This window comes from Zonotrichia albicollis, chromosome 2, assembly GCF_047830755.1.
Source record: "Zonotrichia albicollis isolate bZonAlb1 chromosome 2, bZonAlb1.hap1, whole genome shotgun sequence".
NCBI classification, from domain to species: Eukaryota; Metazoa; Chordata; class Aves; order Passeriformes; family Passerellidae; genus Zonotrichia; species Zonotrichia albicollis.
Genome location: NC_133820.1, coordinates 6,996,317 through 7,020,027, shown reverse-complemented (window position 1 = coordinate 7,020,027; position 23,711 = coordinate 6,996,317). Strand labels below are relative to the sequence as shown.

Sequence of the window (23,711 nt, the reverse complement as noted above, 5' to 3'; positions counted from 1 at the left end):
AACAAAGCTTGTTTTTGTTCTGTTTTGTATAAAATAAGCAATACTTTAAATGCATGGAACCAAATTATGTGTTTCATATGCTAGAGGAATCACTAGACCTGTAAGGAGCAGCTGATTTGCAGCTACTCTTTGTTACCAAGATCACTAACTCCTGCCAGTACCTAAAGAGATGTCATGACCAATATTGCTTATGGCTTCAAATTCATATATATGCCCAAGAAGTAAACAAAAAAAATTAAACAAAACAAAAAAATAACAAAAACACACACACACAAAAAGTACTTTTGGCTCTGGTTTGCTCTGGAGCACAAAGCAGAGCTCCAGCAGGATGTGCTTTCCTGCTGTCCTCACCTACAATGGGTAAACCAGCAGTTCTCAGCCTGCCCTAAAAATCACTCCCTGCTCCAAGAACAACACTTGATGTTGCCATCCCAGTGCTCCTTCCCCAGTTCTCTCTCTCCTCTCCTCAGTCATTCATTTCTGAATCTTTAAATATTTTTTTGGAAATTAAGACATTTCAAGGAAAGGCTCTGAAACTGTATTCCCATCTACAAGACTTGTTTTAACATGGCCATTAACACAGGCTATAATAAGAGATTTAACTGAGCAAGCATCTGAGAAAGAGTGGAAAAACATCCAGAGATCCCACCGGTATTAAGGATGAAGGAAAAAGGTTGGAAAAAAGTATTACATACTGTTCTGGCCATGTTTTGCAGCAAACATGACAGCTGCCATGCTGTTTTGTGAGAGCTGTGCCCTTGTCGTGCTATGTTCTACATGCTCTGACTGCACCTCCAGGATCCCATCCCTGGGGGAAGCTCATGCAGGAAATGCAATATTGCTGAGTCTCATGATGTCTGAGTGTGAGACAGCAGTCTGGCTGGGCATTTGATTCCCCAGGCTCAGATATTTCTGAGACGCTGCCTTTACATCTCATGCAGAAGGAAAAGACCATGAGCTTGTTCTGCCATGCAGAATAAAGCCCAAAACACTGAAATTCCACTTCATAAATCAAACCATGTGGGGGCCTTGATAAGCTAACTGCAGCAACAAAGAACATGCATTTAATGCAAGTAATGCCTGTGCCACAGAGGGTAAATAACAGCTTGCTTGGGAGGCAAAAAGAGGCTTGGAGCTGTGTAGGGGATGTTTGATTAAAGAGCTGCACTGTGCTGATTCCTTCAGGGCAATAGGGAGGAAGTTGAGGACAGCATAAAGCAAGCCAGGGGACTGTATTCTCCAGGATTACACCCTCTGGGACAAGGGGGGAATGGGGAAAGGTATAAAGGAAACTTACATTTTTCTCATTTCTGTTTCTTCTCTTTTGTTTCCTGTTTCTTGGAAGTGCAGATATGCAGTACCAGCTTTGTATCATGGCTGTCATCACACAACAATATTTCCTGAAGAAGAAATGTCCTTCTTGAAATTCCAGGGAGTTCAGGAGTCTGTTTCAATGACAAAACACACAGCAAACTATTTTCAGTCTTTTCACCCAAGATATACCAGTCCTGCAAACAGAAACCCCTGACTGCTTGTGGATTTCGAGAATTCAGAACAAAATTTGAGCTCTTCCTCACTACATTTTTTTCAAATTTTTTTTAAAAAAATTAATCTTCCAGCAAAAATCACCTTTTATATCAGATACTCAGGCAGAGCTTAGCAATCCACATGAAAAGTCAGGAACTGAGATTTGACTGTGAGACTAAAAAACTGTGTGACTGAAAGAAAGAGCATTTCATAGGAAAAATTTTGGTTTTATCTTGAGGGCTAGCTAGATAATGAATTTATAATTAGAACACAAAAGGAAACTTGAAAAATCTTATTCTGTGGTCAAGTATTAAAAATAAAATAAAAACTAAAAGAACTTCAAAGAAGCTACGCCCTTGACAGCAGCCCACTCATCACAGTTATCTTGGTGGTAATGTTTCTCCTGCATTGGCCCTTGTCACAGACATCCACACACTGCTTTTCTCCTTTGAAATGAGAAATGGAAACAATTGCCCACCTGTTCCATCTCCAGCTCCCTTGGCCAGCTGCAGAAGCAGGTTGGTGGTTTAGCAGCTCCCACACCAGCAATCTGTCCCACATTTTGCACTGCTGGACAAGATTTTTGAGGAACAGGCATTGGAAACATGAAATGTCATCATAGTTTGAGGTGTTTTGGTGACTGGAGATGTTTGGTTTAACATTTGAGTAGGAACACGTACAGCCTAGGAAATAAAACTCTGAAGCTCTCTATGCACTAACCACAAAAATTATTTCACACAAGAATGCCTGCTGTAGATACTGCTAAAGCTGGCCTGGGTGATGGTACTTAAAATACTTGGGTTTTTCTTAAGCTGAAGCCACACAGGCCAGGAAAGTATGAAATATCAACTCATTCTCTTTTTCTATGTCTCCCATTGCTAACATTTCAGTTCAACAATTTTCTTCACAACACATGAAGTGAAATGTCTCTCCACACATTTTGGCATCATCATATTCTATTTCATTGCAGGCAGATTTGTTCTGTGCCACAATAAAATCAATAAATGCAACAATAAAATAATGCATCACCACCTGTGTGTTCAAAACAATTTTATAGTGGATTTACTGCCTAGAACCTGGGTTGAGGAATTTTTCTGAAATATCCAAACATAATTTAGGTGTATTATTATTACACATGACAATTACAGGCACATATTATACATTAACTACATACATATATATTGCACATGAATTATAGAATATATAGACAAATATATGCTTTAGTCTTCATTATCTCTATTAAAACAAAGGTTTTTTCATATTTTCAAAATTCATTACTCTATTGATGATCTAAGTTTGGTCTCCATGCTCAACAAATAGACCTTATCCATGAGGAAAAACTTATATACATGACAAGCAGGCAAAACATTTTAAATTAATTTTAATCATAATAGACTTATGATCAATGTATGAGCTAAAATTACTTAAATATTTTTTTCTTACATGTTCCCTCTGAAGACTGCCAGAAATTACTTTAGTAACTAGCATGAAGAACCCTAATATAATTTTAACATGAAGGTATTACCAATTGGTTTGTGATTTTGCCAGGTGTTAAGTGACTGTAGTAAATTTTCTATCTGAGATGGTTACTCAGGATGAAATAGTCATATTTTGAGGGGGCTATTTGATTAACAGGAGTCATTGAACTAATTACATTAATTTTGGGGACATTCTTTCTTTTATCTTGGATAATTTCCCTATTTTAAAGGGAAATAAACTCCCTTTGGGCATTAAACTGAATTTGCTTTGATGTAAACATGTTTATAAAGCAAATAAAAGACATTTTATAGTCTGCACGGTGTTATAACAATATTTTGTGTGCTGTGTTTTGAAATACACATTAAAGATCACACCAATTTTTATTAATATTTTACATGGAATCTTTAAATGAAAATAGTAAATGGTATAAATAATAGCATGCAATCCTAAAAGCCTTTTATGAAAAGACAAAGAGATGCACCACTAAGATTATCTTTCGCAAAACTAATAATATTTTAAAACAGTATTTATTCAGTGGTTCTATTTTAAGTAAAAGAAGTTGTTCAAATTCAAGCAGATTTTATCATGGATAATTCAGAAATATAAAATTCAGAGAACACGCTAACAAAAGCTATAAACATTACTGTAAAAATAAAGTGTTTTCACCCTACATTTCAACTAAAAATACAATCTTAATTATATGAATAATTATATTTCAGAGAATGCCTTATATGAAGGCACTGAAAGCATCCAATTATTTAACATGAAATGATTATTTTATCTTTGGAAGATATTTACATTATTGGAAACACGTGTTCTTTCTTAATGGTGAAAATAATGCAAATACTTAAATATTCAAAGCATAAACCTCTCAAGTGTTACACTTAGAAACATTTTGTATGTAAATTCAGATAACTGGTAATAACATCTTAATATTGGTGCTATGCAAACAATGAAATATTTTATATTCCAGTATGTAGGACAGTGGCTGCATTACAACTGGTTATGAGTTTAAAGAAGCCATTTGAGTATAAAGCATTTATCTTAATTTTGAAGTTAATTAGGTATTTAGAAATGTGTAAGTAGCTCAGTGGAAAAGCAAAAAGAACAGAAGAAAATGATCTAAAAATTATTAAGGAAAAGAAGGGCTTCCTGAATGACTCTCTGCAGTTTATAATTTAAGTTCAAAAAGCCTACTTTTAGATCAGGTAAATTTTTCAAATTAATGACATTTTCTTGAGTTCTACAAATACTGGAGGGTTTCCTTATTAGATGTGCCTACCAAGGTTATGAAACAAACTGTAAATATTAGAGGTGTTCCCGCAATTTCATCCCCAAAAAGAAAACCAATACTGATGGTTTGCCTATCCATGAGCTGATCCTTCTAATACCACACCCTGTACTGTCGATTTATTGCATTTTCCATTTCCTATTTTTTTTTTCTAATAGCTTTCTCCTTCCAAACCAAATCTGCACAATTTCTTGTTGAACGTTAAAATTATGCATTAAATAAATGACTCTGCTTTTATTTATTTCATGTTGGTTGATCTAAAATGGCCATTTTGTTGACTTTGGTGAGAGGAGGGGAACACTACTGGTTTTCTAGACTAAAGCACTGCCATTTTATGCAAAAATCAATATTCTTCCCACCTAATAACCCTAACATTGTACACAATAAGAGAGTCTCAAGGGCTCAATGGCAATAAGCCCCAAATCTGATCCAAAACTTGATTAAGAATAGTACCAAAGTTACACAACTGCAAATTACAAATACTGCAGAAAAGCACCACTTGCATAAGTCGTCACATGAGGTCAATATTTGCAAAATTAAAATGCCTCCAATGTTCTGCATTATCTCTGAAGAAATCACTTTCAGATTTCCCTTCTCACCAGTAACAAAATCACCTGGACTAGAGCACCCACCAGTGAAACAAAAATTACTAAAGTATAGCTAAAGAAAAGGAATGTCTTTTGTTCTCATAATATAATGAATCAATAGAAAATCTAAACTCTGTTGTGATTAGAAATTTAGGACTATAATTGTGTCTTACATAAGTGTCAAATTACAAATCTGCAAGTTAGGTTATGCTGTCAAGGAGGCATTCATTAATTTTGGTAAACAGAAGGAAATATTTGAACCTAATTGCATTTCAAGGCTATTTTCTACTCTGTAATTGTTTGTTGCAAGAATACACCTTTAATGATGTCTTTTAATTAACTGGTCTAAATTCTTTATTTGCTTCCATGGACTTGATAAGATGGCTCACTAGTCCACTCCACATTTTCTAGGCCATTCTTTATAACTTGAAGAGAATTCTCCAACCATTAAACAAAGCTCTTTAGCCCATGAAGAACTTGCACTAAATTGTCTGAGGCATGAGAAGATAGGACACATTGATTTCAGAGAAAAATTTACTTTAAATTTAATTTACTTACAAAGGAGACACTTGACTCAATGTATTCTTGCCTCTGAAGACGATATATCTGTCGGGTTATCTCGGCTGTTTGAGGGGCCTGGAAAGGCCCGGAGTGGCCTTGGGACAGCCCGCGTATCGAAGGACGAGAAGAGGCTTCAGTTCTTCTTTCGGTTTTTATGTTTATTAATTGATTATCTAAAAGATGTCCTTTCAGCCCGACAGAGATCTGCTCAGCAGTCAGCCATGAGCACACTGTCTGCCCTCCGGGGCAGCTACGTATCTTTATACCCATTGTTACGTGTACAATATTTATCATTTTTCCCCAATACCATTTATTCATATAACTCGGTGCACTTTCAGTAATAACCAATCCAAAAATGCCACCATGGCCAAAGAAGATGGAGGAGAAGAAGAAGAAGAAGAAGGACAGGACACACCCCAATTCCTCCACCTTACTCCTCTAAACCCCCCTGTACATAAATCCTAAACCCTGTGTCTCACCCTCTAATTAACTAATCCCTTCACCATTCACCCCGGTGAAGTCCTCCTATCCTCATCCTATGTAGGGTCAAAGTGCAGCCACCAGACACTTCTGGCAACATTCCAGGAGTCCCGAGCCCCCCAAGGGTGGTCTCGGTGGCTCAGCACCTCAGGACTGAGATCCTGAGATCCGACATATATCCATGTTGATAAACACACAGGTGAAAAAACCAGCATTTACTCCCTGTATTCCCTGTTGTCCTCTTTTCCTGCTTTTATTGGGAGTCATTACAGCTATTTTGCTTGCCTTCAATTAGATTGTTCTCTAAGACAGCAAACTTTAATCTAATGTGAATAAAACACTGAGACCCATCCTCTGTGTGACTCAAGGACACTATTGTTAAGCTTTGCCCTGAGTATTCCCTGATATTTTAGGACCATGCATATTAGTAATGTCAGAGCAAATCCTTGGGCAAAAAGCCTGCCTGTAATGGATTTGACCATGCATCCATGGGCCCTTTGCAACTTACTGTTCAGTGCTCTGATTTTTTCCTGCTGCAACAAAAAACATGAATAGACCAATATTTTGTTCAGTTCTCAAAGAGGCATCTTTCAAACAGGTTCAGGGAATTTAACATTTCTTGCAGGTGGCAGAGTAAGTGTTGGAAAAGAGCAACTCTAAGCATCATTCAAGGAAGAGTTCAACAAACTCTTTCTAAATTGAAGAAGAGTCAGATCTACGCCCTTAGAAATACAGTTATTTTGTGCTCTTCTGCCGTAGTTCACCCAGGAGGGTCTCCTAGGAGGTATTTTTTCACAGGAATGTTCTTTTTTAGTAGCAAAATCTTTTCACCGTACCTTCACTAACTTTTTCCTGATGAGAATAGGTAAAAATAAAAAGCTCCTGTTCTCAACAAAGTGGGTGTTGTGGTGATGAACTAGATTAATATTTCTAAGTACAGTTTGCTTCCAATACCTCAGTAAAGTGCACAGCTGGAATTTTATTATACCATGTCTCAGTATAGCTAATGCTGAACAAGGCTCAAGGACTTGGTCTTCTGAAAGGAATAAGGTCTTCAGCTGCTTCATTAGTGTAAAAGAACAAGGTTTGCTGACTCCAAAACAGTAAAATTAACTTTCTAAATGTCACTTGCACCGGGTCTGGGTCACTCCCTTCCTGCGGCTCTTATCCAGAATATTTTTCCTATCCGTTTCAATATCCAACTTTTCTTCACCTTAAATTTCTAGAGGTCAGACTCTACTCATTGTACTGCAAAGTATATATTACAAAAAGAAAAATCCCCAAAACTGCAAAAGAAACACCACTAAACCTCCCCAAAAACCCCCAAAACCCCCACCCAACCAAACCAAAAAACAACCAAACAAAAAACCACCCCACATATGTAAAACCCAATTTCCAATGCTTGCATGCTACTCTGTAGAAAAATATCAGGAATTACTGACAGGGATACTAAAAATTTATTAAGTTTAATTTCCTGTCTTTCAAAGGGTTTAGTGTTCATTCCATGCAAAATCTCCTGTGCAAAACCAAAATAACTCCAAAATTCAAAACCCCTGCTATTAATTAATGCTTTTGTTTACCACATGTAATTGTACATAACTCTTCTCTAGGATTCATATGCAAGAGAAAAAAAAAAGAAAAAGGTTTTCAAATCAAGAATTTTCCTCATAGTTGTTTCCTTAGTACTTACATGTATCTGATGTGGTGAGCTAGTCCTTAAAAAGTAATAGAAATAATTTTTCACATTTTTAATGTTGTCTCCATGCTTGAAATGCCATATCGCAAAGTTTTTGCCTGAATTAGGAAAAAAAAAACCCAAAGAGAACACAGATATTTATCATAACTACTAGGGAACAAGTTAAAATTATGTGACAACCAGTGGTGATGATCATACCTTAAAATTCTGTCCTACTGCATTGTAACTCAGCACCAACATGAGAAATGTACCATATGTGAAAACTAGGATGGTTTTCAAAACATATTTCATTCTTTTAATATTAAAATTAAGTTTTCTTCATTTTAATACTCTACATCATTTCAGTACTGTATGTCACTTTAAAGCTCTGACAGGTATTAAAAAGAAGCAAGTAAAAATTGCAAGCAAGCAGGAGATGGCAAAACATTTTCACAATGCACTATTTAAAGATTTGAAAGCTCAAAAGCAAAACAAAATTGGTACTGAAAATAGCTAAAAGTAAATGCACATCAGGTAAATTAAAAAATAAAACCTATGATAAATAAAAATAATCAGATTAGTTTTGTGGTAAAGACTGAAAAATAAAACCAACAGTAAATAGATTATGTTGGGAAAAGGTAAAGAGGGAAATAAATAATCTTTAGGAAATATTTTTGAGCAAAAAAAAGCTGTTGGAAAATATCACAAACAATGGGAAAAAAATGAGCATTATTTAAAAGTAACACATGTTGAACTGCCTTTTTTTAATAGAAAGCACATTGAATTAATAACACAAACTAGAGGAAAAAACCATCTTTTTACAGTCATTCATGCTTTTATGCCTATTCTTGTCTTAATCATCCCTGTGAAGAAATCTTTCACCCTCTGCTTGCAAAGAAGTGTTCCCAGATTTCTAATAATCTATCCCAAAGCCATCTTTACTTTTGAAGTAAAGAAAATGGAAACTACACAACATCATGTCTACATGCAAAGAGTGCCTGATAGAATTATAACAGTTATTTTCTATGCTATTTTAAAAATATTCTGATGTTTTTGTCTATTTCTTTTATGTGGTAGCATCACCATACACCAAGGAGACATTTTTACTGAAGTAAACGCAATCATTTGCTTATCTGTTTACTGTTTGTGGTTTTTCCCACTCAGTGTCCCTAAGCTATTTTTCTAATACAAAAACTTGTATGAATAGATTTAATTTTCCTGTGCTTGGGTATTTTCATGCTTCTATCAAAATGCAATTGACAATTATTTTTACTAAACATCTCAGTTATGTTTCTGATTTTTCCAAGAGTACACAAAATTTCTTTTAATTTTGTTTATCTAAAACTTTATCGCATTTTCTAGTCCTTATATTATAGGTCTGGTAAAATATATTAAATTACATCAAATTTAAAATATTGGGCAATTTTCCATCATTGTGCGATATTAAAAAAAACAAAACAAAACCACACACACAAAGTCCCCAAAGAAACAACCCACTTTTTTTTACTTCAATTCTTTGCAATACTTTGTGTATTTAGTTTTTTTGGTCTTAAAATATCAGCTAACTCTAATTTTAAAAATATGGGCCCAATTCCACACCTACATAATTTATCACCTATTAATGCCAGAGTGATATATTCACAGTACAAAACATTTAAAAGAGCCTTTGAAGGATAAAAAGTTCAGTTTCCATGATGGATTTTTGTGGAGGATTTTGCCAGAGTCGTTCATCCATGAGGATTACTGTTAATACCTTGGAATATGTCAATTAACTTTTTGTTGATATAACCACAACATATTGGTATGTTGAGGGTACCTCTTCACTTTTAGATAGAAACACTGATCCATTCCTATAAAATTGCCCCGGATCAAGTTAAATCAGCTTTCCTTTTTCTACTAAGTAATTCTATACTTTGATTAGGGCTAAATAGCCTGAACTTACCCAAGCACGGCAATTAATTAGAAATATTGATTATGTAGCAAATTCTTTAGATCCAAGGGAAGCCTTTTATTCTGATACAAAATTTTGAGAAGTCTTGTGGAAAAGTTGGTTGGAACGTTGTGTCTTGCACAGCCAAGATTTAGCTCTGTGAGCTTTGTGCCATGTGTAGCACACACACACCTGGGGAGAACCAGGAGTTTTCATGGTATGGAATAAGAGCTTTACAGTCTGCATTTGTATTTACATTTTGAGTCCTCTTAAAGATTGGTCTAACTGTTCCAAAAACACCTTACTTCCTTGGATACAGTCAGAGAGGTAATTCCTGGCCCAGACCAAGGACACTTGGCTTGCTAATTTCATAACAGCTGCCCATTCAAGAATGTGTCATCCAAAAATCTACAAAAAGATATTTCAGAAAATAAAAAAAATACTCAAAAATCAAACATAAAAAATATTTCCTCCTGGCTTACTGTCTTGACAGCAGGCTCTGTTCTTACAGCACTGGACAGGGTAAAATTCCATGGCCAGGGGTGAGGAGCAGAATCCCTCCTTCCAGCAGTTGTTAGCCAACATTTCAGCTGGTGAAATCAAACAGCACCATAAATTAATTCCAATAAGGAATCATTCTGCCTTTCAGATTGATTTTCTATTGCTTCCATCTGGAAAATCTTTCATTTTATTCAAAACAGGTGTTAAATGCTACCAAATGTAATTGTACTTGTACTGTTACACTCACTATGAAATGGAATAAACACCTATACAGGGTGCAAGGAAGAGGAGATCTAAATTCAGTTAAATTAAATGTATGTGAGCAGAATGGATTCTGCATTCATGCCTTCATCTCATCTTTACAAAACCTCACCAAACTCTTTCAAGAGTGCCAAAGTTTGTTATTTATTATTTTTTCTCTCATGTGAAACACTTGAAAAAAAACACCTCTCTTTTACAAGTGTGAGCAGTTCTTAAATATTTACTGCAATATACCCTCATATTTAGGAGCCCAGGGTTTTTGTGGGCTCAGCCAGATTATCTGACTCTTGGATAGCGACTGCAGTACTGCCTTGCTCCAATTATTGTGGATGACAACCATGCAAGGATTGTTTAGAGGGAAGCCACTGCCCTGGACATATCCATTGCTTTGATTTGCTGCCTTGGAAGGAAAAGGGACATACATTGCTTTCTTGCTGAAATTTAAAATTATTGAACTAACTTTTTCATTAACATTGTGACCTCTTTTGTTGCAGAATTTGTTTTGCCTCATATTTCCTTTAATAGTTATATTCCATATCAGAGTAATGAAATAAATATGAGCCAAAAAAAAAAGGAATTGAGGAATTAAATGTCAGCAAGGAATAGCTCAATTTTTGTGTTAAAAATAGTTAGGCTTAAAAAATATTGTTACGTTTTCTGTTGATATTTTCTAGTAGAATGGCTGTTTTCCTCTAAAACTGAATTTTTCTCCATTCACTGAACTGACAACTGACTGCTGCAGCTTATATAAATGGGCAAGTCCTACATTTATAGCCAAAGAACTTCAGGTTCTTACTTTGACACCAGAATTCAGTTAGGACACACTACTGAGCCTTTAACTCTATAATACATTTTCCAAGCAATTTCTTTGAATAGGCTATGTTCCTGTTTGGTTTATTTTCTTTACTTGATTTAGGTCTATTTGTAAAAACTCACATAGCACAAATATGTCCTGCAATACAACATGAAAAGGAAATAGTGAAATATATGTTACATACATACAATATATATGATATTATATATACACTCTATTACATATAGCATATATATTATATATACTATAAATACTAAATATAGCATATATACTAAATATATAATATATGCTATAAATTAAATATATAGTATATACATTATATATAGTGTATATATATACACTATATATACTATATATATTATATATAGTAAATTATATGTAAACAAATGTTCTATTCTATTTATACCACAAACTCTGTATCTATGTGTTGCCTTCCATTCCAAACAATTAATGTACAGGCATGTGGCTTACTGAAATTGCTAAAATATAAAGAATATTTTAAGAGAAAATAAACAACCCACTCAAAAAATCAACCCCCAGCAAAGCAAACAAGACCCTACAGACATTATTCAGTGCAACACTGATCACCAAATAAAGTAGAAAAAGAAAAACACAAATTTGATTATCTGTAATTTAAAAATTAAATACCATGGGGAGGTATTAAAATACAAGTTTTTATACATTGTTATCTCAGCTCTAATTATTATTTAGCATCCAAAACAGATTAGAATTGGATTGGTCTGTTATAAAAACTGATAATTCCATACTACGTTCACTTCAGAGTTTTGCAAATGTAAATCTTGTTTGTCAGGTTCATACAAATATTGTGGGCTATAGGATGCAATTACCATCATAAAGATGATGGATATAATGATAAAGGGGGACCTGTGGACTTAAAAGCAGAAAGCATGGAAACTCCAGGAATTATCCTTATGAATTGAACATGAGGAATGAGAGGAAACTGCTTCATACAAGGGCAAAGTTTGAGCTGTGAGAGAAATTTGATTCTGCTCTGTGGAACTTTTAGTAAATTGTCCACCAGCCCTTCTCTGCCACCACTTCAGAAGCGGTGGCAGAGCTGGGTTGGAAGGGAACTGTTCTTGCTGTGGTATTCCCCTGAGCACAGCCACAACCACCAGTTCCGTGCAGACTGTCAGATCTACCAGGCAGAGTTGTAGCATACAGAGAATTTCCTCCAAGGACACATTTAGCCCTTGTTTCCAGAAGCTCCCCAAGGAACACAGCATTATTTTCAGTATATTGTCAAACACTGATAGGAAGTTTGTTGATTTTCATGTTCTGTGTAGCATAAAGGATGCTTCTCAAAAGAGACTTTCCTCTCTGGTAGTGGAGCTGTTATCTGTCACAACAAGGCTGAAATACAAATCTGGATACGACACTTTTCTTCTCCAGCATTGCACAAAGCACACTCAAGGTTCATACATACCCATCTGTGGCTGATTCCAGACCAGATGCCCTGATTCCTCTTGGATATAGCGCCACAGTTTTCCCCACATGTAGTTGCATGGAAGTTGATTACACACAAAGTAGAAACAGCAGCAGGGATTGGACCTAATCTCAGTACAACCACAGAAATTTAAAATGCATTTCTACTACTGTAACATTGTCTAAAGACACAACATCTGAGATTAGAACTAAACTATAAAAAAGAACAGGAAAAGAGATGGAGCTTATCCTCAGTTATCTTTTTGTAATAACTGCTAGGAGAAATGATTTTCTGGATACATCCGTACGAGATGTGTGAAAGAATATTATACATTTCTAAAATCTCATGGACTGTAACATTTTATGGCACATACATTGTACCTAACAGCACTTATTATGGACTGTTAATCAGTTTGTATGGTGAACCTAGTCAAGAAAGTGAATGAACTTTAATACACGAAAGAAATATATTTTACCATCTAGGAAGCAGTAGTTTGCAAAACAAGGAACACAATTTTAAAACTAAAACATGTCAAAAAAAAAATTGTTGGCAAAAATTATAATCTAATACTCTTTAAATGCCTAAACAATTGAATTATGAGCTGGCTTAGGCCAGCAATTTTATCTTTATTAATAGTGGTGGTGAAGCTGACAATGGAAGATGACATCCAGCTGCACCTGCCTGGATTTTAAAATGGACACTTGAAACATGGAGTGTGTATCACACTAATGAATAGGGAAAAAAATTGCCTTGCATACACTACAAAACTTGATACGTTTTGTGAAATAATACAGTGATGACAATTTTGAGAGACTCGTGACAGATAATAAGTATTTACTGAGGGAAAATGGTGCCTAACCATAAGATTTTTACTCCAACAGAGTCATTCCAAGAAGCTGTGGATATTAGGGTTAGGCACATATAACTGATGTTGAAATAGTTATCCATCAGAACAAGCTCCTCTGCAATATTAGGGATTTCCCCCATTGTGATGAATTCCCATCAAGTTTAGAAGTCATTTTAGAAAACCTGGTTTTGCTGTGTACAAATTATTGAACCTAATATTTGTGTTAATTACGTGAAAGCAGATGGCTTTTCCCGACAGTCACACTAACCCTGCAGTAAATCTATATATCCCTCAATTTTATGAGCTCAAAACAGAAAGAACAAAATGATGAAAGAATGCTGTACGAGGGAATATTTTCATTGACATGAGAAAGCAGTGCTATCTGGTTAATATTATTAATATTCTTTGCCTAATTACTTTCCCAACAAAGGATACAATAAGACATAGTAAGTGCAACTGCTAAGTAGTTACATTTCCAGTTTAAATATATCTTCATTTGATTTGGACAAACTTTTGCAGGTAAAAGATATTAAAACTCTAGAAGCACTACCTCCCTAGCTCTGTATGATATCTGAAATCATATTTTATAGCAGCTTGCTCAAACAGGTCTAATCCAGCTCCATGTAATTGTTCCAGGCAGACTATATGTACTTCTCACAGGCCAAAAAAACCCTGATGTTGTTAAAATTGCCACTTTTTAATCAATATGTATCAATCTGCATTTTAACACTTTATAAAGAATTAGAGATTGCAACTCCTGCTTCTTTTAATAAAGGAGATATGACAACTAATTGAAAAAGAACATTTCAGCCCTCTATTAAAAGCATGACTGCTTCAATCTCCTCTTACATCATGTATCATAATTCTGCTAAAACCCCACGTGATTTACATGGAGTTTCTATCATTAAACTTGCTGCTGACTTCATTTCTAATCCTATATTTTTTGCCAGTCACCACAATTTAAATTGATCAGCTGAATGACGGGTTGGGTTTTTTTGCTTTGGTTTTTCTTTTTTTTTTTTTTTAATGGGAGCAGGATAAGAAGATTTAATGACACCTGGAGTTTTATTCTCTCAGGTACTGGGCCAGGTACCAAGCCTGGATTCTGAAAGCTCATAAGCTCATGCTTGAATCTATTTCTATGCAGAACATTAAGCAAATGCTTTAAGAGTTGCTCCAGCTGGGAATGTTTTCACGTGTCAGTGCCCAAGACATTTATTTTACAGGGAAGGGTGTTATCGACAAGGAAAAAACCTTAGACATGTCATATTAAGTAAAAAATACAGTATGTCTGGAAAGAAGCCTCCCAGTGCTCTGCATGCAACAACTTAAAGGTGAACTCCTAAAAGGCAAAGAATACCAATTTAGACACTTTTACTGATGCTATCGGAAAGGTCCTGTGCTACCAAATAATTTATTTTCAATGGAAAATAAAATAGAATAAGAATTAAATGTAAAGTAGAAGTAATTTTTTTTAATAATTTGAATTATGTAGCTCGAGTTCAAATTGAACTCTCCTAGTTAAAGGACTAGCCAAAACCATTATTACTGCCCCTCTCTCTTAGGCTGGCTCTTCTGCCCCAAGTCAAATTAAATTTCAAACAGGTAAATTAAGACTAAATTCAGACATTCCCCTGATTGCCAGGGCATAAGTTAATTAGTAACTTATTTTGTTTTTTGAATAAAAAACATTACTTCTTAGTGCTCACAGTTCCTGGAAGCAGACTTTTAGAATAACCCACGCTAGGGTGACATTGAAGGGAAGGAGTTGGTTTTCAGATGTGGAAATTTTACAAAGTAAAACATAACTGTAGTAATATTGTGCTTAAGTGTAGAATCAGTACTTCACTCTGCAATCAGCAGAATAAACACCTATCACTTTTTCTCTGGTAGATATTAAATGACTACTAAAACTGAATAACATAGTAAAATTGAAATTTGGCCTATTAGGCACTGGACTTTAAAAGTACAGTTGATAGAGCAAGAAGACATACAATTTTAGAATTATGTCTGTCCAAAGTTTTTTTAAATCTGGATAATACCTCTTAGGTAGACTAAAGAATATTATGTTTTTACAATCCAATAAAGATACTTGAAAACTGTATCCTTCAATATTTATCAATATTAGATTAATTGGAACTCTCAGCCTTTTCTGAGTTTTTAGGAAAGATATACAAGCTATAAGGGTTTTTAATAAAGTTATATAAAAGTCCAGAGTTCATCTATATTGCTTTTATTAATCTCTAATCCAATTGTGTTAATATTAGCCGGAGACACTTGGTTTTCATTTCTTAGTATTTCCTTACAACTTTATCCTAGTTATCATACAATACTTGTTTTCCATTTTAGATGCCAGGCCTGGTCTTCTCTAACCTCCAGAAGCAATGATTCAAAATTATTCACATTTTTAGTAACACCTCTGCTCTTTTGATGGGACTCATGGGAGGATTTGGGCTTTTCCTTCAACCTGCAATTCTACTGAAGAAATAAACCTCTTGTATGACTGAATAAACACTCAATTCAAGAGAAATTCAACATGCATGCTTTAATTCCCTTGTTCAGGACTGTCTTCTTTTACAAACTATCTGATTTTGGTGCTTTCTGATTTGATAGATGCACAAGTGCCCTCATGGTCAAAGACATTTGCCTGATCTGGCATAATATGGGGCTGATACAGTGTCCATATCCAAAGTTCCTGATGGATTATCTGTCATCATTTATTTCCTGAGGGCCAGACTTAGCACCACACAAAAAGCCTGATTCTAAGTCTTAGAAAAAAACCTGTTACCTTACATGAGAAAATGAAGACTAATAATTTTGATAACATATAAGAACTGAAAGGCCCATTCCAGTTTTCAGTGTGTGAACTCATTGGATGCATGGGTGTAAATTTGTGCAGCAGTTATATCAGAAATGTCTGCGTGGGATCCCTGTTATTATTGAACACCCACATTACTTGTAAACTAATAACAGGATTTGTGTTGTCTTCTGTACACTGTTCAGAAAATTTAGCCTACATCCTCCACTTTACCCTTTAAAAATTTAATCAAGCATCTGTCATTTCATAGCCTTCTCCAAACCCTCTGTGTTGCTGCAAAGAGTTCAGATTATTCCATGATTATTAGGAGGAACAGGTTGCATCTCGGTTTAGTTTGCCTCAAAATGAATAATCTCTCATCCAACATCTGAAAATACAATAAATGCACCATGTGTGGATGTGTATAAGGGGGTAGGTGAAAAGGAAAGAAGATTAAAAAAATCCAATAAACCTTTTTGCTATAATTCCTTATGCCTTTTTTTTCCTGTGTATACAAAGAGCATCATCAGAATCTGGATTAATTTTTTCTTCCAAGTGGCCAAGTCAGGATATGCTTGGTCATATGACTAAATATTAGCCACATGAGTGATCTGAAGCTATTTTCCTGCATAATCCAGAGGATTTTCATACTTCCCTACCAAAATACTCTCCACTTTTCCACATATCAAGCTTGCCTGAGTTGGCATGGCTGCACAGCCACTCATTCCTACTGCATTGGATACAGCCATAAGTCCTCTCCATGCCTATTTCCAGTGTTCTCAAAACCAAAGTCATGGGAGAAAGGGCTTCCACTTGTCAACACACCATGGAGAGGATGTGGGAAAATTATCTGCTGAAAACCATGATGGTAATTTAGAAGTCAATGAGACTTAAGTAGAAGCAGCTGCACTACTGGGGTGGGTGGCAGGATCCAGAGAGATGAGCAGACACCTGCTACCCACCTCACAAGATATTGTTAGACTTAATTAGTCAGTGTTGAAAAGCACTTGAAAATCTACTGAAAAAAGGGCAAGTATTATTAATTTTTATTGTAATTACCATAATTATCTCCATTATTGTTATGCGAAATGCACTGTGTGAGAAGGCACAAGACTACAACAAGTACTTTTCATAGAAGATACAAAACATTGGTTTCAAAATTCTCTAAATTATAACCATGTCTATGCTGTCAATTTGGCTCATGTCTCAGTTTAGTCTCTAGTCCCACTTCTCTGAGACTCTCATTCATGAGAGTTTGCTCCTGGGCTAGTGTTTGAAGCAAATCTTGTGAGGAAACATTGCCAGCCACATCAACTCAAGGCTCAGAAGTCCCTGAGGATGAGATCATGAATGACAAATGCCAGCCAGAGGTCTGGAGCAGCCTGGCATGCACAACCAGAGCAGGACCTTGGGACCATCAGAAAACTGGTTTTGTGGCAAATTGTCAGTCTTCCTTATATCTGACTGATGGCAGAGAGCAAGGAAGGGGAAGGGGGCACTGACTGAGTTTGGGGGTCAGGGTATGACAGGGAGCAGTGTGAAACAAGCAGGGCACAGGTGACACATGTGAACAGCAGCTTCTGTACCTGGCAGCCTCCCATCACCTGACTGTGCCTCCAGACAGCAGATCTGCATGACAGAACGCTGCATCACACTCTGGAACAGAGACAGACTGATAAACCACAGCCATACACATTTATGGACATCAAGAACACACAAACATCTACAAACAGTGCAGAAACATAAGCTGCCAGGCATCCCCTCTGCACAGGTCAGAGAGCAAGTGCAACTTGCACAGTGACACTCAGCTACCCAGATGGAAAAAAAATAAAGGGATTCACTGAGTTTTGAAGTGAAGGACTACACTGCCTGAGACTGTGCTCACTGGTTTTACAGAGCATAATCCTGTTAGAGAAGCATTCACAACCCTAACATCTGCCTCACACAACCTTTCTTCTCTCCTTATTTTCCCCTGGTGATACATCCTCCACTGCAGACTAAGATACCATATTCTGATATCTCTTCTCTATCCCCCTGCCCCATAAACAACCCACTGAGGTGCAGGTAACCTCTGTGGCTATCCCACTCTGTGGGTTTTTCCTCTCAGATGGTAGAATGGTTGGTACAAAGTCACAGAAGGATCTCTGATTTGCCAAAATCCAGGGGAAATTGCATGTTGAGGCACCCAAGCATCAAATACCAGCACAGTCAGTTATTCCACTCGTGACCTTCCATGGCAGTCTCTGACTTGCTGCTTGATAAAAAGGGAGGAATTTGAGCTCTTTATAGGGATGCCACATGGGAATGTAAATCCCATAGACAGCCACAGTTCTCCAAAGCCCTGAATGGCACTGGGGAAAATTGCTGATGAATTCTACTCATGGATGAGGCAGTCTGGTGGAGACCAGACCTGTACTCTGGTCATCAGCCAGTAAAAGCTGTGGTTGACAAGCACCAGAGGTTCAGCAGTGAGCCTTCGTCCAGCTGTCATTAGGGCCCAAGAGAAGGATGCACTCCACCTTAATTGTGACGCTGATCCTGACACAGTTTTAAACACAACACTCTGCACACAAAAGATGCACACAGCTTAATTCTCCCAAGGGTTATGTCCCAATGTCTATAAGCAGGATTCCCTCCCATTTTGGAAGGCCTCCAGAGCAGGGGAGGAAGCAGCACACCAGTGATGTGCTCAAGGTGATGCCCTGACCACTCAAACAAGAACAGCAGAAAATAAAACAAGCAGAGAGGCAGCACAGAGCAGCATTCAGGACTGAAATGGGCTTGGGAAGGGTACTGATTTCTCTCATTTTTCTCTGACCAGGCAGAGTGGGAGGAGGAAGAGCATTTCCAGCACTGTGTGCCTGCTATCCCACACAGGGGAGCCCCTGGTGAGCAGCAAAGGGCTGAGGAGCAGCTGCTGAGCCAGCCAGGATTAGGGAGAGGAGGCAATGCCTGCCTGTCAGAGGATTTGTCCTGAGCAGTCTGAACACAAGCTGTTCCATATCTATCACTACAGCAAGGGAAATCTCCCTTGTATAAATTCCATCCCTATGGCCTAAATCCCCTTAAATATCACTGTTTTTCTCCTTATCTAATGCCTCTGTTCACTCACATTTTCACGTTGTTTGATAAAGTTATCAAATAATCAAACATTTCCAACTGGCTAGCATATCATAACTTCATGACTCATGCATAAAATTTTCTAGCAATTAAAAATTAGAGAGTTTCAGAAAAAAATTCCACTCTTTTTCTAAAAATGAACCAAAAATACCTTTTTGCAGAGGTCTTTATTTTTTACTGGGCTAGTTAATGAGCAGCAACAGTATATATGCAGAACATATATATAATATACATATTATAGATATCAATATTACACATACAAGAAGAAAAAGATACATATACATAATATACATATAATGTAAAATATACATATTACACATATAATATAGATAATGTATATATATAGTATATATATTTTATATATATTATATATGTTGTATTATATATAATATAGATTATATATATTATACATAATACATGGATTGTGGGCGAATCTACCACAGATCAATCCATAAAAATTTTAAGTACCCACTGTACCTAAATAGAATATTTATTAAAACCTACCTGTCATTTTCTCCCCAAGCTGAATGAGAAGAGATCAATCTAGGAAGCTCTCCAAATTATCATCTTTTTAAATGTACCTCTTGGCTTTCATTACATGAGAAATTCCCAAATCTCACCTTATACACCCCATTACATTTTAACTACTATTTAAAATTAAAGTAAGCCAAATATCAATGAATTTTCTTTAGGTTATTCTTCCAAACAAGTAGCTAGTCAGGCTTCCCAGCAGGGTAGTCCTTGCTAGCAGGCTTCCCACACTTCATTCCCTCAGGAACTGTGAGCATCAAAACGTCAGTGTTCCAGTCTCACGCTGTGGGGTTGCCTCCTGCCTGATAAAGCCCTGATTTTTTGCTCCTGTCTAAACCCAGAGATAGAATTATAAAAATTTATTTATAAGGCAAACAGTGACCAAATATTTAGGCCTGAAATGCACAGATACAAAATTCACTGCTGAAATAAGCTGTGAGAGGACATAGAAACACACCATCATTATCCTGCAAAATCATTCAGGGTTTTAGGTCTGCCCATAGCAGCACACTGTAAAATACACTGGGCTCCAGGTATGAGCTTGCACTTGGACAGGTTGGGGCACAAAAAGCAGCACAAACCAGTCTAAATGCTACTTCCTAATTAAAAACTGAAAAAGTCCTTTAGCATCTGTATAGCTGAAACAAGGAAATACATCATCTTTCACAGAAGAGCCAGGGAAACTGAACTGTCTAGTCCTTAGGTGATGCTAAAGGAACCTCTTCCATATTCCATACCTAGACAGAGTTACCAAGCAAGGACATCTGTGCCTGAACTTGGTTCACTTAGTCATTTTCAGAGACAATATCATAGACTAACAGTGATGATTCGAGCAGTGAAGATTATCTAAATTGAGAATGAAAAGAGGATAGAGTGATAGCTCTGGTATTGGCAGCCCTGCACCCCAACTACCTGAGGCAAGGATTTTTCTGAGCTAGAAGAATACCTTTACCACGTGTTTGAATTTTCAGAAAGTATTTTATTCCGTTAGTAATTTCATCATTTTTAAAGTGCACTTTGACATAAATTACATTCTGGGGCAAATGTTCTGGGATTAATTCTTACATTATGCAAAAAGAAATTATCTCAATTCTGTTTTAATAAAATTATAGAAACTGCAAACTGTCTTTGCTCAAGACTAGGATTCAGGTATGAAAGTCAAAGCAGAGAGTGTAACATATATCGGAATAGTTAAAAATTAACTACCAGAACTTGTCAGGACCTTTCAGTCAGAAACACATACCAAAAAAGGACTTCTAGTTTCTCTTTAGGTTACGATTGTCATAGACCAGTCTACATTTGTGTAGATCACTTACTGTGATAGACGTTGTGGAAACATAGAACTGAGGGGTTTTGGCCTTAAAACAAAAAAAGAATATTTAACATTTCCTTTTATTTTAATGTAGGAAAATCAAACAATCTGATTTTGCAAACCGCTATTTTGACTCTGAGGGTACAATGACTGCAAATTCATTTAGTAAATTACATATAAAAACATGATTGGGGTGTGTCATATCATAATACATATTATAACCAGGCTAAACTTGGATAATACATTAAAACAACCTGATCAGGTTGACAATTAAGAGGTTTGGAAAAAAAATCCAAATCCATCACATGTGCAACTGTCCTCCTTACTTGAAGTACTTTCTGACAAGACAAAGTTAGTATAGATTTGTTTTCTGTAGAACTTTGCCTTAATTTTAAAAAAGTACAGGATTGTCATCAGTTGGTTACAGAAATTTTTCATATTCCCCCCAGACCAGTTCTGCAAAGTGAAACTGCGAAGATCTTCATCATGGAATGAGGTTTTAACAGGATGGGATGTCACACACGCTGGTGAATGAAGGCAGGAAAAGTCAGTGATGCTCTGAACTCTTCCTCCTACATTTCCCCTATCAGAGTCCTGCCAGCCAGGGCAAGTGACAACCCTCATCCCAAAGTCTTTTCTTGCTGAGTTATGCAGCTGCTTTTCCTCCTGGCAGGAAATCTGTGCAAACCAAACCCCCTGACTGCTGCTGTTGCAGGCACTCCTGCTTTGCCAGTCCTGCTTTCACCAGAAGGAAAAGAGAAGAGTGAAGCAGCATCTCTGAGGAATTGCTCCACACACATCTGGAGAGAACAATAGAGAGAAGCAAGACCCTTCCATCTGTACTTTAGCTATTTATATCAATGCCTGGCAGGTCTCTTAGAGCTTGATAATACCCATGTAATATTTAAGAGATTTATTGATACCTTTTCCTTATTGCAAACTTCAGTCTATCCTAGAGTACTTTATTAGAGTTTGATTTTTACCTGACTTCCTTTGTGTGCTCTCACAGATGCAAGAAAGACTGCTTATAACAAAATTCTGCAAGTACAAGATGGAAAACATGATATTATTAAGACCTTTCTACTTAAATATATGCTTTCAAGCCTATGCTTTACTGTTGCACTACTGTGCAGTTTAATTTTTGACTTGATCCTGGTAAAAATATTTATTTTGCCTTTTTACGTACTGATCTCACGACATGAAACTTGAAAAAATGGAAAAACTATATTATGCATTTTTCTTATGAAATCATGTGAGAAAAGGGAACTTCTTATTTGAAATTAAACTGCCAGTGCTTCAAATTAATCATTCTAGCTGCCTATATTAAGTTAGAAATGGTAGTCTGCAAACCTTCAAGGCAACAAAGCCAATCCACACTCTAAACACTGAGCTGAATAGCTGACTAAAAATCAAACCCAATCAAAGCTGGCTACTCATCAGAGCTGATGCTCATGAAGCATTAGCTGTTCCTGCTCTTGTAAGGCTCACAGACACGTTGTCATGTCTGCGAACATCCTTCAGATCCAAGGCTTTGGGTTTCATCTCACCATACTTTGAAGAAATTCAGATTTTTCAAAGCTTGCCACTTTTATGGTTATATGACCTAGTTATGTTCAAGTGACTAAAAACATGCTGCTCATGAAGAATTCAGAAGCCTCTGTTGAAAGCAGCCCGGGAACTCTTGGCTTTGCCTCTAATTTTATTTGCTACAGGGGACCACAAATCCCAACTACAGCATTTTGCATACACAGCTCTGCACCTTGGAAGGGTGCTAAAAATTGTGACTAGAACAACAGCTGACATCCTCAGAGGTTGATTTAGATTTTGGGTTCTGTTGGTGAGTTCATTCAGGCCGTCTGAAATGAAATTTTCTAGTGCTTATATCAACTTTTGACATACTTGACATTTACTGTTGTACACAATCTCAAAACAAAAATTAAAAAAACAACTTTTGGTCACTTCCAAGAATAGGCCATAGAGACATTGTTCTAGGAGAGGCTTTTTTGCCACAACTGTTTGACAGTTTCAAAATGAGCACCAATATCAGCATAGGCATGGGGTTGCTTTATTACTGCTACTGTGTTTTTCTTTTCTCTAAATGCATTCTAAAACATATTTCCCTTTCTAGGGCTCCACTTTTTGCATTGCTGATTCAAGTCACACAGTTATTGTTAGGTTGTTTGGGTGTAGGGTTTTGTGGTTTTGGTTTTTTTCTCAAGAGTTCAAAACTGTCCATTTTCATTGGGTGTCTAATCCATTTCTCTCTCCAGAAATGGAAGGTAGTATTTGTTGCAATATGGGCCTTGTTGTTAGAAAAAGAAAAGTGAAGTAAATCATGTAAAGAAATCAACTTCACTCTTTCTTAAACTGATTTTGCAGTTGAATGGCTTCAAATGTAGTGTAAACAAAGCTCCATGACAAATCTATCATCTGCTATAATGCTTTACACAAGTCAACGTACAGCAAATGTAAGTTATGTGGGAAAAGTAGTAACTATTTTTTTCTGGAAAAATGACAGGTACAGATGTTAAAATTAACAAATTTATAAGAG

The 23,711-nt window shown here is 36.3% G+C and overlaps 1 long non-coding RNA gene across 1 annotated transcript; it reads right to left on the bottom strand.

Annotated features, from left to right (window-relative positions):
* On the bottom strand, positions 1 to 20,094 carry LOC141728314 (uncharacterized). The gene is made up of 4 exons (XR_012579231.1): positions 19,822 to 20,094; positions 7,616 to 7,719; positions 2,006 to 2,094; positions 1 to 1,445 (listed from the first exon to the last, which is right to left on the bottom strand). It is a non-coding gene; the product is annotated as an uncharacterized LOC141728314 (long non-coding RNA).
* Positions 20,095 to 23,711: the final 3,617 nt, after the last annotated feature.